This window comes from Mytilus trossulus, chromosome 4 (genome assembly GCF_036588685.1).
Source record: "Mytilus trossulus isolate FHL-02 chromosome 4, PNRI_Mtr1.1.1.hap1, whole genome shotgun sequence".
In the NCBI taxonomy this organism is placed as follows: domain Eukaryota; kingdom Metazoa; phylum Mollusca; class Bivalvia; order Mytilida; family Mytilidae; genus Mytilus; species Mytilus trossulus.
Genome location: NC_086376.1, coordinates 81,942,296 through 81,956,625, shown reverse-complemented (window position 1 = coordinate 81,956,625; position 14,330 = coordinate 81,942,296).

Genomic DNA, 14,330 nt, shown 5'->3' with positions numbered 1-14,330 from the left:
TTCATGATCGTGCACTGAATTATCTGCCCAACCTATGATTTTAAAGGTCAAACAACAACGATATTAACCTCGGTCTTACTCTACTTGTTTGTAAAGAATTCTCACCCGAAAGATACATTTTGCTATAAAACTATTATTATTACTTTATAAGTGGGTATATCAGTAAAAGAAGGAAAACACGCAATATTTATTTTAAGACGAACTAACTGATATTACTATGTCAATAAAGGCTTATTATCGCTTTCGTCTTTACCATACTTAGCGGGATTCAATACCATTTATCTGAGACATATCTATCAACAATTGTAGATAGATTGATTTGATACGCTGTTGTTATTGAGGAAAGGGCCCTGAAAATATGTATAGCATTAGTTGCCTCTAAACGGGAGTATAGTCGTTACAGTTACAATTCATTTTGATAAACTTCATAATAAATTTGAATTATTAAAATATTTCTGCATATGACAGTCAGAGCATTTCGAAACATTTCATACGAGTGACGGTCGTTCGAAATTTTGTTATTTGTTTTGTTAAAGCGTTTACTACATTTGAAAATGCCTGTACCATGTCAGGAATATGACAGTTCTTGTCTATTCGTTTTGATGCGTTTTGTTATTTGATTTTGCCATGTGATTATGGACTTTCCGTATTGATTTTCCTATGAGTTCAGTATTTTTGTGATTTTACTTTTTACTGGCTTACAATTTAATTTTCGGTGTATTTTGAAATAGCCATACAAAGGTCAACAGTAATATTTTGTCGTCGTTAGATATATCACAATGCTAAATGTAGTTACATATTAAGAAAGCAACTTCTTTCAATTATTATGCGTGTACCCTCTCCAAAGAGTAAAGCCTGGTCTTCTTTTGATCTGATGGCATATTTGATACTAAACGTAAAAGAAATAGATAGACAAATACAAACAAATTCATGGCGACTTTAAACATCAATTAAAATCACGAAATTCGATAATAACTTTTAAATTAGATTAGTATGCGTCATTCGAAGATTTAAGTTTGATCAAAGTAGAGTTATAATGCATCACCAGGTTAAAAGCTTCATTTAAAACTTTCTTTATTGCTTATGACAAGGAACTAAACTCAAATAAAATTTAAACTTTTTGTTCACACTACATATCTGAAAGGAATTTTCAACCCAAAATATTTATTTAGCAATGACATTATTGATTGAACGTCATATGCATACTTATAGCAGTAAGCAATGAAATAGATATAAACACACAATAAAACATACATAAGATAACATGACTTCATAACATAATGCCAATTCATGTTCAAATAATATTTTAGACTGATCGAAATCGCTATATATCTAAGTCAAGTGGACCGTTTGGATAATAGCTCTTCATCTTTTATATGAGCTTCGGATTTCAAATATTTTGGCCACGAGCATCACTGAAAAGACATGTATTGTCGAAATGCGCATCTGGTGCAAGAAAATTGGTACCGTTAATTTGATTATTAAAATTAATTATGTTTTCTATCTTTCAAAGTTTATATGTTAATCGATTGCTTATAGTATAGTAATGCAGTAAAATTAATATTTTTCTAAATAAGGCTGACATCCGATTTGCTTGCAAAAGCAGTCCTCTTCCTCCTCTTTCAAATCCGAAACTTCCGTTTTCAGAAACAACTAGTTTGCTAGATTAGAATTCCACAATATGCAATAATAACAGGTCCAGTGGTGCATGGTTTTGTTTGTGAAGTGGTGTTTATGAAGGGATACTATGAGTGACCAAAAGAAAGGCGTGGCTAACTGTAGAACTCTATGGGATTTTTATAATTTCCAAAGGATTATAACTTAACAGTTATATACACATAATTTAAATAGGGTCTTTAATAATAACCAAGAAACTGTATGGCATAATGAAAGGTCAAAACTGATATAATATTTTGGTATTAAACATCAAAGACAATCTTGAAACATAAATTTGATTGACATTGTTAAACTTATCCATTTCATTTGTAATTTCAGATTACAGTATAATCACATTCAAAGAATTCATATCATAAAACATTTTGATTGAATAAACTATTACACTGCTGCATCGCGTTTGTTTATAAGGCCAGAACAAAACATTTTATTTTACTGTATGTACAATCAACTTAAAACATCATTGTCAGATTTATTTATATCTTTGTTTGAACTTTTCTTTATTCAGTTGTGTTGTTTGTCTGTGTGATTTATGTTCACACAGTTTTGACAGCTGGAACCCATTCATGTCACATTAACTATTTATTTCTGTTTAGGTTACTCGTCCAGTTTGTTAATATTACGGACCTAAACAACTCTCATACAAGTTGGTAGTTTTATCTAGCTTTGAAACCAGCTACCAAGTCATGACTATAACAGCTGTTATCCATCCTTTGTTGTACAAAGCAAAACAAGCACAATTTAAAATGCTAGTGATTGAATGTCACGTTTTCTGTGTCAATTTGATGCAGTTAAAGTATTTTTATTTATCTGTTTTGGTTAAATACATGGAGTCAGTTTCACAAAAAAAAAAAAACGACTAAGATTCATCTTCAATCCTAAGCAATTTAGTATGCTTACGACCATTCTTAGTCCTAAGTATTTTGGTGAAACCAACTCATGCATGTTATTTCAACGTTAGAATTTATCGCCGTTGTAAATCGCTGTTTAATTTTATTTGTACAGAACATTTCAGCTGGTACACCTTTTCCCCAGACGATAAATCCACAAAACCAATCTTATGCAGTAAACTAAATAGAATTTATCTAGATTTTTTTACACTTTTTTATTGATAATATTTTGTTCATGTGTTTTCTTCGTTATGACTGGAAATTATAATATATTCGTTCCCTTGATGCTGCTTTTAGTTTATTCACATTCATTTAGATTTGTTTTTTCTCTTTATATTTAACATTTTTAAGCCCACAATTTAGTTCATTTTTTTTATGTTTCTAAAGTTAAATATTTGTATATTTGTAATTTAGATATTGTTTGTCTATGCTAATATTTTGACTGAATCGATAGTGAACTATACAATTGTTACTTCAAATTTATTTCTAATTTTTGTTTTGTATTCAAAAATTTCACTGTGGGTATGGTTGTCCTGCGAGAGAACGTTCTGTGCTGGTGATTTGGTCCTGTCAACTACTGGAGGGTCCTAATTCTGTGCTGGTGGGTTTGTTTACATTGTATCAGAACGGCAATAAAACGACTGTTTTGTTGCTTAACTTTTCTCTGATGCGTCATAAGTACCATGCAAAGTATATTACAACAATATTATATAGCAAAAGTCGTTCAAGTTCGACGCTGTGCTGGTGATAAGAAAAAAAGGTCCTGGTTCTGTGCTCCTATGACCTGGTTCTGTGCCTTTATATTTTAGTTAAAAGTGGCATATATTCAAGATCATTGATGCTGTACTGTTATTGACTACTAGCAATTAACTGTTGTCTGCTTTCTTGAAATTGACATTGTTGTGAATCTGTTTTACTGTTATTATGAGAGAAAAAGTACCCCAATCTTTAATTTTTTTTTTAAATTAACTGTAATCTTATTTATTGGCCTGTTAATGGAACCCTTCTTGTCCCCTTTTAAGATAAGAAAATATGTTTACGATTTTCGGGATAACGATTATTTTGCAAGATCACCAAAATACGTTGTAATTTGTACAATACTTTTTATAAAGTAGATGATATGGTATGTTTATTGTCAATGGACAAATTTCCATAATAAACCAAAGGAAGTATGTGTTAACAACCATACGTCATTGTACGACCTTCAACAATAACCCATAAAATAAAAATGTAAAAGGTTTTGCATAAAAATGGAGAGCAAAAATATAGAACAAAAGACTTTCGGAGCGTTTGAATTATATGTCTTTAGCAGCTTAAAACTCATTTGTTTGTGAATAATTGAGTGCTGACTATAAGAATGACAATAGTATTGCGGGTTTGTTTGTTTGGGGTTTTTTTTTTTGGGGGGGGGGGGGGGGGGAGGGGTAAGTTAGAGAGAGGTTACAGTGAAAGTTTTAAGCTTGAACTAGTTTCCCGTAAGATTTAAAAGTTGTATTTTAAAAGAAAAATGTATCTTATAGCTATTTAGAATCACTTGCTGTATCTGTAAGATTTTTTCAACATAATTTTTTTGTCTGAACCGTTATCAGGATTTTTTTTTTCGAAAGTTCGATAGAACACTAAAAAAACAATTCACTATTTTATGAAAGGGCAGACTAGAATATGTCAGAGAATGAAGACGAGATAACCTAGAGAACACTAACAAAACTAAGATTTCTTACTTTTTCATTTCAAAATTCCAAAATCAATAAATATTTTTGATAAAGAATTACGGGGGAGGAAGTGAACAATGTGTCCTACTTTTCTATATTTAAATGTTTTTATGAATAAAAATCAGATGTGCCTTAATTATAATTGAAAATGAGTAAATGGAAAAAATACCCAACTAGAATACACTTTTATTTTAATATTGGTAATATCACTAAGCTTTTAAGTTTTGTGTGTCAAACACACCATCTCTGTAGTCATGACTCCTTACTAAGATATTTCACTTCATCCATTTTTGTTTCCATCTATCCGTTTTCAGAACTTTAACAATCAACGTAAACACGCCTGGAAAGTAAAATGCGTACTCGGCTGTCTGTAATCGACCATTTTTAGACACCTCCTAAAAAAACAAGCCGGAATGGGGGTTCAGAGATGCAAATTACATACTTAGATCAATATTTTATCTTTTCGTGTATGGTTTATGACCCCCTCCTGTGGCCTGTGAATTACGAAATGTGCAAACTGCAACAGTATCAAAACAGCAGACAATGAATAATAGAGATATAATTTTGTGCATATACATGTATCAAGGGGAAACTTCTTGCGAAGCATTATGATTTAAAGTTCATTATTGTATTTAGTAGAAAAAGGGAATTTGATGAAAATAAAATCTCTATTTTTGTAGATAATTCACAGACCTTTGTACAGAGATTTTTGTTATGTTTAGCATGGGATCAACACAAGGGTACATTATCCTTAAAAATCTATTTATTTAAAAGTATTTGAAACTAACGTTTGCTTTGTTAATTGTGCCTTCAATTTCAAAAATTAAAATATCTCGTAGCTTCATACTACCAATTGAGTATAAAACAAGTATATAAGTTTAAAAAAGAAATTCTTAGATTAAACACCTACATTTTACTTTAAAAGTTCATAACACTTTAAAACAATACAAATTTACACACAAAAAAAACTGGCTTAATTTCAACTGGTTATTAACCCGAATCGCTATAAGATCATATATAAGCTCACCTGTGTCGAGGGGTCGTGTGAGGTTCATTAATTGTCTTGGCGTCCGCAATTACAAAAAAAGATTTTTTCTGAAATTACTTGTCCAAATGTTACCAAATGATTTTTCAAGGGTGAATCTAGGAAAAACAATATTCATCAACAAACATGACCACCGTCTGATAAAAAGTATTCGAGTTTTGAGTTACAGCCGATTCCATTGAGTATGTAGGCAAAGGTAATATATTTGTTTAGCTTGCTTTTTAGCTATACCGTAAAGTCATTGTTAGGTAAGGTATACTTCCCTCCTTTCGAAGAAGCCTGGTCCTGCAGACAGAAAGATGTATTGAAGCTCCGCCTACCTATTGTTGACAATCATCCAAGCAAACATAGCAAGCAAGTCAATCAAAGTTTTTGTTTTGCATGTTTTTATAGAAGAGCTGTACTATATAATGCAAAGAAGAGTTTAAGTCTTTCGCCAAAAAATAACATCAATTTCTTTTTGTCCTATGTAAACTTCCGTACCATTTCCTTCCATTCAGATCATTAAATTGATCTGTAGAATATTTCTTGGTACCGTCTTAATTCCTTTATAAGTCTTATGTAAACACAATTATGACAATAACTGTTGTGAGCACAATATTGACTGCACACTTTTAAAGTTCTGCTTCATCAAACATTAAAATGTGAATTAAGTTTTGAGACTTTTTTAATCGACACGATTGGGATTTTTGTATATGAGAACATGGTTTATCTATTAGTTGAAAATGCGTCTTTGAACTAGCTTTCAGTACCTGCGAGCATTCGTTATTCAATAATGTGTGTCTTTGTGTTATTATTTTATGTGATAAATTGTTGTGTTGGTACACCACTGTAACAATGAAGGAGGAAATGAGGAGGATTGGTTGGATGGAAGTGGGGAGGGGTATGCGGAGCGCTAACAAACATGTCTTTGCGGCATGGGCTTTGATCATTGTTGAAGCGTCAATGTAAGGGATATTTAATATCTTAATAAAACTATTCTTATTTTAGATACTATATCTTGTTATCTGATATTGGACGAAAGATGTTGCCCTTTTATGTAATTATGTAATACAACTTACAATCATTTGAAAACACATATTAAACAGCCAAATGGATGCACAAGAGCAAAAATAGAAGTCATAGATCCTATTGACAACAATTATCTGCCCAATTTTATTTATTTTGTAACATTTGTTTCAAATATGACAAACTTCTTATCCAAAATCACCAGCACCGTATCAGGACACACCAGCACAATGACAGGACCTACCAGCACAGTATCGGGACATGCATAAATTGAGAAAATGCTAAATTTTAATAAATTGCACTGATTTTTTCACAAAATAGTTTTGTCGTGTGGATTGTGGTATAGAAAGTCGACTCTATGAGCATTTTTGTTTTATTTTTTCAGTTCGAAATTTTCTGAAAATGAGCATTTTTGTGTTACGCTTACTGAAACAGTTTAGAGGGTCAACTTTTAATGGTTTACATATGAACCCATAAGAAACAAAATTGAAAAATCTCAACTGTTTTCTTCCATTTTTATGAGTGAAAACGTCAAAAAATCATAATTTTCGTCTTTGTTTACATTTTTTCATTGATCACCAGCACCCGTCAGGACCAAATCACCAGCAGAGAACGTTCTCTCGTAGGACAACCATAACCACCGTGAATTTTATCGCATCTATTCAAATTGTGTTAACACTAAGTGTTATATTTGAATATTGTATTTTGATGTTTTTCGTCATTTCGTTATATTCATATTGTATGCTTTATTTTTTTATTCAACCTTTCTTTTCATTCCAGTGTAACTGTTTCTTTAGAAAATGTAAGCTTTTTTTAAGTCTACATATCCGTTATAAGCTCCTATCAATTCCCTTATTCTTTTGTTTGTGTATATAGGGGTTGAGAATAAGTTTTTTCTTAGAAATAAAAGAAAGCAAAAGCTCAAAAAGGGACAAAAAATCTCATAATTCGAAACAAACAAACCTCGCCATGACAAATAAAAAGGACCAAACGACAAACAAAAGGATACAAAACACAACATAATCTAAAAACTGAGCAGCACGAACCCTATGAAAACAGGTGCTCCGAAAGGGGAAGATGATCCTGCTACCTAACATACTGTTTGTGTAAGTACCAACCCGGTTAACTCGGTTAGTCATATTCATAAAAGAGTACGGGATTGTGGTTACAAAAGTTTCAACATTTCCTTTTCCTTTTGTAATTTGTGTAACAGATATTCAAAAACTGTCAAAAATCTCGTAATGTGTCTGCAATATTTCCGAATGGATACTTTCAACTTCATAACTTGGTATTCTAGATTATTAAGCGTCTTTGTAAGCAGCATCCCAATAAGGGAAATCGCGCAAGAAATTGCAAGTCCTTAAATATTAAATGTATCAAATATCAAATACTCCATATGCAGGCGCCGCTAAGATTTTTTTTACTAAAAAAAAGTTCCCAATTGAAAAGCTATCTTTTGTCGTAGTTTTTTCTCAATTGACCTTTATCGTTAATCTCTTTATGCAAGTCAAAATAGGAGGCAGACTTATTAAGATGCAGTCTCGTTGACACTCGTACCACATCTTCTGCATTTGAAAATGCCTTTACCAAGTCAGGAATATGACAGTTATTGTCCATTCTTTTGATGTGTTTTATCATTTGATTTGCCATTCGATTAAGAACTTTCCGTTTTGATTTTTCCTCGGAGTTCAGTATTTTTATGACTTAATTTCTTCCTTTACATGCATCTATTAACTTATCTGTAATATCCTTAATTTCAAGTTCGGACGGATGAATACCTTCAATATAGTAGTAGTCACAACACTTTGAATTAAACCGTGATAGGACATCTTCTATGTAGCGGAAGGTGAAGTTAAGGGATAATGCCTTGTTTTAAACAGTCATATTTTAAGTTAGCATATTGTTAATGCTTTTGATTATGCCATTTGGTTAGGGACTTTCCGTTTCGAATTTTCCTCGGAGTTCAAAATTTTGTGATTTTATTTCTTGTTATCTCTGTAAACAATTAGTTATTTTAATATACACTTTAAATTAGTTAGTATTAAATGTATAGCTTTCAGATTAGCTTTCTTTTCTTTTCTTATGCCTTTTTAGATAACAGTCATAAACAAAAACAAATAGGCCCCTTCCTCGTCACTACTCGATGTTAGATTTTTAAAACACGCTGTTCATACAATTTCTTCAAACTTCATTGTAAAAATTGTATTCGATTTTTTTAGCAAATCCGCCCGTTTGATTTATTACGCCAATCAACATGCATGCCATGGAAAATCTTGTTGCTCAGAAATTATTGCGTGCGTTTATTATCTCGATTTGTCATTTAAGACTTAAATGCAATTTTGATTTTTACTATTTTGACAAAAATATTAACTTCCTGTAATCACTGAAAACAAGATCTTTTCCATGTTTTTTTCCGTTTCATCAAGGACGCTCTTAATTAAACTTCCAGGGGAAAGCGTTCTGGTAAATAATAAATCAAAGGTACCAGGGTTATAATTTGGTACGCTTGGGAACGAAACGTCCACCAGCTGTGGCATCGACCCAGTGGTGTAAATAGTTATCAAAGGTACCAAGATTATAATTAAGTAGGCCTGGGGACAAAACGTCCACAGGCAGTGGCATCGATCCAATGGTGTAAATAGTTATCTTGAAAAGGTACCAGGATTATAGTTTAGTAAGCTCGGGGACGAAACGTCCACCAGCAGTGGCATCGACCCAGCGGTGTGAATAATTATCAAAGATACCAGGATTATTATAATTTAGTACGTACGACAGACGGGCGTTTTGTCTACATAATACTCATCAGTGACGCTCATATCAAAATATTTATAAAGCCAAACAAGTACAAAGTTGGAGAGCATTGAGGTTTCAAAATTCCAAAAAGTTGTGCCAATTATGGCTAAGGTAATCTTTGCCTGGGATTTAACAATTCTTAGTTTTGTGAATAGGAAATTTATAAAAATGACCACATTATTGATATTCATGTCAACTTCGAAGTCTTGACTTCTTAAGTGTTTTAAATGGAAATATGATGAAATAAAAACAAATCTTCCAATCAATTATAATTTCCCTATACTAATAGCAAATAACGACAAGTGCACAGGGCTATAGGATCTTGATAGAAATTGTTTTGATATGTGACTATGCAAACAAAATTCCTGGAGAACTGACATCAATTTATTTTTTACCTGGGTGTCTCTTATAAACACTAATCATCAGTATATATTTGCATTTTGACCAGAGAAGGTCAGGGAAAATATTCCAAAAGAATCAAATTATATAAATCAATGAGCAGGACTTTTGAAATTAAGTTACTGAGCAAATTTAAGCGGACCTTATTACCATGTTAACATTGAATGTGTTTTATTCGAAAAGGCCGCACATACATGTTCCATTCGAGACGACATCTTCTCAAAAGTGTGTGAAAAACGGTAAAAAGACTCTTTTAATAAATTTTTTAATCTCCCCAATCAGTTTTTAAACTGTTATATTTACGAAATGATTTGTATTGAATATTCATTTGACAAGAGCATAACCATGCACCCACAAAGGTTTGATGTGAATATACATATATTTTGGGAAATTTTAGAATACTTGATACGGACTTTTTGGAACACTACGTACCTTCAATATGCCAAAAAAATCATTTTTTCTTTTTAATTTCAGTTTAGGAGATTAAACAATTATATCGATGAATATCGAACATAACACATAGTGTGTTTCCATGAACATTTCTAATAACACATTTTAAAAATAATTTCATTAAAATGTACAATTGATATTTGGTAATAATTTCTTATCAGTATCGTCACCGGCACTATTTCATGATTGATTTTCGAATCTATAATAAAGAGAGTAATTTCCCACTGTTTTTCGTATGGATTGAAGACCTAGGTGGTCTAAAGTTCTCACTAGCATGTGATCGTTTGAACCCAGACCTTGCACGACTCCGATCTGAAGTGCAAAGGCTTGATAGTTTTCCTGTTGAATTTCTCACATGGTATTCAAGCTTTCTTCAGTAATTAAATGTGGCAATTACATAATAGTAGTCAATGGTCCTTAAAATACCATCAATCAATCATCCATCCACTGATGAAGATTGATTGTAATATCTTTAGATTTCCTTAGTTTTGTGTTGTCAGTAATTTTCACTAAATGGTTAATTGAACACAAGTCTTTTAAGAGATTCAATATAAAATGAACTAGAGATACAGGACGCCAATCTCTGCAATGATACTCTTATCACTTTCACTTCTAAATGGGACCGGATACGAACGAATGGTCAGATAAACGGACTGCAGTGATTTTTTTTGCACCCAAGTGATAAAGCGGTGGGTACAAATTGTATGTGTCTTGTCATGATAATAAGGTCAATTGGTAACACGTCAAAGTCATATTTTCTGATAGTTCATATTTTGTAAAGTGTTTGAATAAAATCAAAGAAAAATCGAATGCCAACTCAAAGAAAATAACTGAACAACTGCCAAATAATTATAAAGTTTTTTAATTAAAAATGCAAAGAGTCTGTACATTTCAGTTACTTCTGAACTCTTTTATTCTTAAAACATTTAGGTTTAATCCACCATTTTCTACATATGAAAATGCCTGTACCAAGTCAGGAATATGACAGTTCTTGTCCGTTCGTTTTTGATGCGTATTGTTATATGATTTTGCCATATGATTATGGACTTTCATAATGGATTTTCCTCTAAGTTCAGTATTTTTGTGATTTAACTTTGTTCTATTCCCCTGCTTGCTTGGCATATTATAAAAAAAAATGTGTTCTCAGAAAAAACCCACATTGAAATGGAAAAGGAAAGAGCTTTAAATTGAAGACGGTGTTTCCTTCAAATGGAGAAAGTTATCATCATCGATAAAAGAGCAGGATCTCGATATCTCATTTAGTCCTAGGTATCAAAATTCACAATCTTTAGTTTGTATAGCATGTATAGCGAGGAGGGTTAAAATCCTGAATTCTTACCTGAGAGTGTCTGGGATACCAAACATTGGATTATATTTTCGCCCTTTTTCTTTTAAACTCACTGGTAACATGACATGCCTGCAAGTTCTTTTATAAACTAGTTTTGATGATACAAATATTTCTAGCACTAGCAACTATAAACAATCTAACCATAAACAGATACAAAAAACAGTCATAGTAGAACAATTTCCAAATGTTCAAACAAAAACACAATACACTGAGTGACCAAAGTAGAACATGAATTGACAAACACTAGTTTAGCTAAAATAAAATACAAAATGAGTAGGTTCAATAAGATCCCTTTTTGGCCCCAAAATATGAGTTTTACAAAATTGTGAAACGTAATCCTTAAGCTATTTTTTGGAGAAAAAAAAATGTTTATGCTACACAAATATTGGCTGGTTTTCGACAATACAATGCACATATATCGGGTACTAGTATCAACAAGTCATGCTAAATTACTGAAATCTTCAAAATTTTTGCATTTTTGTTAAATTTTAGACGGTTTCCGTCTTAAATGAAAGTGGCCGCATTCGTGTTCATTCATTATATTGAAATGTAAGTTGATGATAATACATAATATATATAATGGTTGAGGATGAACACGGATGCGGCCACTTTCATTTTTGACAAAAACCATCTGAAAAGTGACGTTTTTTGGCATGTTTGATAGATTTTTCATATATAAGCTTGAATCGGGTCGTTTTTAATGACTTAATCAGTTAAAATATATCACATCAACAAATCTAATCAGTTGGAATAGACACTTAAGTGTTTAAAAAGTGTCTAAAATCTTTCGTTAGATGAACTTGAAAATTGAGGCCAAAATCGGTCCTTATCGGACCTACTCCTTTTACAGAAAACCAGTCAACGCAAAAAATTTCACAGATGACTTATTGAAACATTGATAGGAAAAAATAGACGAAATACACCAATTAGATTTTAAAACTTTAAAGTAGATAATAAACTGACAACACCGCGGCTAAAAAAAAGACAGCAACAAAATACTAAACGCAACAAAGAAAACTAATGACCCCAACAAACAGCGAGGGTGAACTCAGATGTTCCGGAGTAAGCGAATTTTGTTCAACATATGGCACTTGTATAGATGTTAAAGTAAATACACGGTGGGTTCATTCGAGGAAAAGGCGGAGAAATTGCGGTCACAACAGTTGGAACAGAACATATCATAAATAATACATAAATAAACACGCATCCGTGACACTGGAGTATGTTTCCTAGTCAGCTGCACTCGTTCAATACTGTTGCATTTTTAACGATTCCGTTTTCGTTATTATTCATTTTGGAAGCAGTCCCTCACGGAAATATCAGCCTAGTAAAGATGGAAAAGTCCTAACTGTTTGCTATGTTGTGTTTGGTTCGACTCCAGTTTTGATGGAACTGTATCTATAAGTAAGATTGGGATGAATTAAAATTTTAAAAATTTTAAAACAAACTGCTATCAGTTGCTTTGGGGATATTTATTATTTTCATTTTTAAAGTGTAAATCAACCAAATTGAGTGTTTCACATTTGTTCTTTCTTCCATTTTGTTAGTTTCACACCAATTATAAGTAAATTTTTTTTGTTGCATATCGGTGTTCCTTTTGTTCCTGTGGTTTTCTCTTACAGTTAGTGTTGGTTCCCTCGGTTATGGTTTGTAACACGAATTTCAGTTGATTTGATTCTTTTGATTACCGGAATACTACTGTTGGCTTTATTTATCGTTCGTTTTCCATTTCATACTGTATAGATAAGTTAAAAAAATTCTAGAAAGAATAAATATTGAATGTATCGTATTTGTATGTGTGTAATATTTTAATTTATATCGCTGTGTTCAGTTGTCCATTGATTCACTTTTGACGTGTTTGACGTTGAATATCAATTATATGGTCATTTTGATATATTTCCTGTTGTCGAAACTGTATTTTTGTCAAAAAACTAAGGAATTTCTTATCCCAGGTATAGATTACCTTATATGGCAAAAAGTTTTGGAATTTGGGTCTTCAATGATCTTTAACCATGTATTTGTTTGGCTGTACAACTTTTTTTTATCTGAGCGTCACTTATGAGTCTTAAGTAGATTAAACGCGCATATGGCGTATCAAATTATAATCCTGTTACCTTTGATAACTATTTACACCTTTGGGTTGATAATACTGCTGGTGGGCGTTGCGTCCCCGGGGTATCACAATCCCAGTAGTCAGCACTTCGGTGTTGACATGAATATCAATTATATGATCATTTTGATAAATGTTACTGTTGTCAAAACTTTAATTAATTTGAAAAACTAAGGATTTTCGTATCCCAGGACTAGATTACCATAGCCGTATTTGGCACAATCTTTTGTTTGGATGTATAACTATTATATTCTCAGCGTCACTGATGATAGTTATCAGGTACCAGGATTATAATTTAGTACGCCAGACGCGCGTTTCGTCTAAATAAGACTCATCAGTGACGCTCATATCAAAAGATTTATAAAGCCAAACAAGTACAAAATTGAAGACCATTGGGGATCCAAAATTCCAAAACAATTGTGCCAAATACGGCTAATGTAATCTATGCCTGGAATAAGAAAATACTTAGTTTTTCGAAAAATTCAAAGTTAAGTAAACAGGAAATTTATAAAAATGACCACATTTTTGATATTCATTTCAACACCAAGTCTTATGTAGACGAAACGCGCGTCTGGCGAATCATTATGGTAAAATTCCGGTACCTTTGATAACTATTTAATCGAGTATCATTGGTCAGGGTTTCCCCTGGGTCAATATTTTTTTCGCCACCTCTTTCGCCAAAACAATAACCCTTTGAATAGATTTCTTCATAACGACAGTTTTCTTTTCTACATCATCGTTAATAAGTAAAACTTTGATAATGCTTGAAACACGTGTGTCACTAAAACGACTTTAAAGTACCCACTCAAATCAATTATCTATATCAAAGTTAAATGATAAAGTTTTCAATCAGAGACCTTTCTTGCTTTTTAACATTTTTCGTCTTAACAACTGTTTTCTT